This window comes from Littorina saxatilis, linkage group LG12 (genome assembly GCF_037325665.1).
Source record: "Littorina saxatilis isolate snail1 linkage group LG12, US_GU_Lsax_2.0, whole genome shotgun sequence".
Lineage (NCBI taxonomy): Eukaryota > Metazoa > Mollusca > Gastropoda > Littorinimorpha > Littorinidae > Littorina > Littorina saxatilis.
This window is the reverse complement of record NC_090256.1, coordinates 76,382,124-76,383,493: the sequence shown is the minus strand read 5'-3', so window position 1 is coordinate 76,383,493 and position 1,370 is coordinate 76,382,124.

Sequence of the window (1,370 nt, the reverse complement as noted above, 5' to 3'; positions counted from 1 at the left end):
TATACCTTACTGTCTTTCAAGTTGCAATGTTGTTTGAGTGTTACATTGTACTTGTATTCTCAATGTACCACTATACCAGTGGTGCCCAGTGGTGTATTTCATTTACTGTTTTCATCCTCACTAGTAGAATTTCTTCTTTGTCAATATCTATTATTACCTGCGATCTGTGATTTAACGTCTAGAAGACACTGTGACACACTCACATGTCACCAATAGAATTTCAAAGATAACATTAATGAATAATTTCCAATATTTTTTTTCTGGTAGAAAATAACCAGAAAATAACTGTAATGAAACAAACACCAGTTACACTTGCTATTACTTGTTTCCTCTGTTATTTTTGCAGAAGTCTTTTTTTAATCACTATTGTTAGGCATACTCTGACCTGGTGGGTGGAGCAGATCAAAGTACAGTTCAGTTTCAGGCAAATGAAATCCATTTCATATTGTATTTGTTGGCAGACTGTAATTGCCAATGACACTCATTCTAATGCTCAATTTTACATTGTTTGCAGAACAGTTGCTTTGTCAGTATTTTCTGAATCAAAGAATCTTTTGGATGAATCTTTTTAACTCATCTTAAAAAATCTATTTCTGTAAATAAAGTTTATGCTGAAAATGTCTGCAACTAGCAACATGGCTATTCCCCAACCATTGATTCCTCCGTTTTTCACGTGACATGCTAAACTTTTCATGTATTTGAATTTGTAACTATTCAAAAGTTGCTTCAGATGATTACATGATGTTTCATAGTAAAGTGAAGTGTTTGCTGCTGTTGTAGGCTTGTAAGCATTTAAATGTTGCATTTTTTCACATTAAAAGGGATCTTGTCAAAACTGCTTCTACTTCTAAGCATGATCACTTTATACAGTTGAGAGGAACAACTCTATCACAACCCACACACAACTGAAAGAGTTATTTCCGGAATCCGTCTATTTGAAGAGGTGACAGTGACAAGGTCTATTGGCCCTGTCTTGTCCTGTTATGATCTTGCTGACCGATGAGCTTGCAGAGCAGATAATTGAAAGGTTATCAATTTAGCAGAAACTCACCCTGAGTTTTACTTACTTTGGTTTCCAAAGTGGCAATATTGAATTTTGGCGCCAATATTTAAAGACTTGAAATCCGAATTTTATGAGCAATATTTACCTTTTTGTTGTTTAAACCGTTTATCAGAATTTTTGTATTTTCTTGTTAAAAACTGAGTTTGATATTGTGTGATGTTTGTTATTCGATCTATTGCGATGTAAAACATGTACATTTCTGCTCAAATAAATTCTTACTGTACTTTTATTCTCAACATTGTGAATGCTTGTTTTTTCCCCCCTGTTTGTGTCTTGAAATGTGTTTAACAAATCATCTTGTCACGCT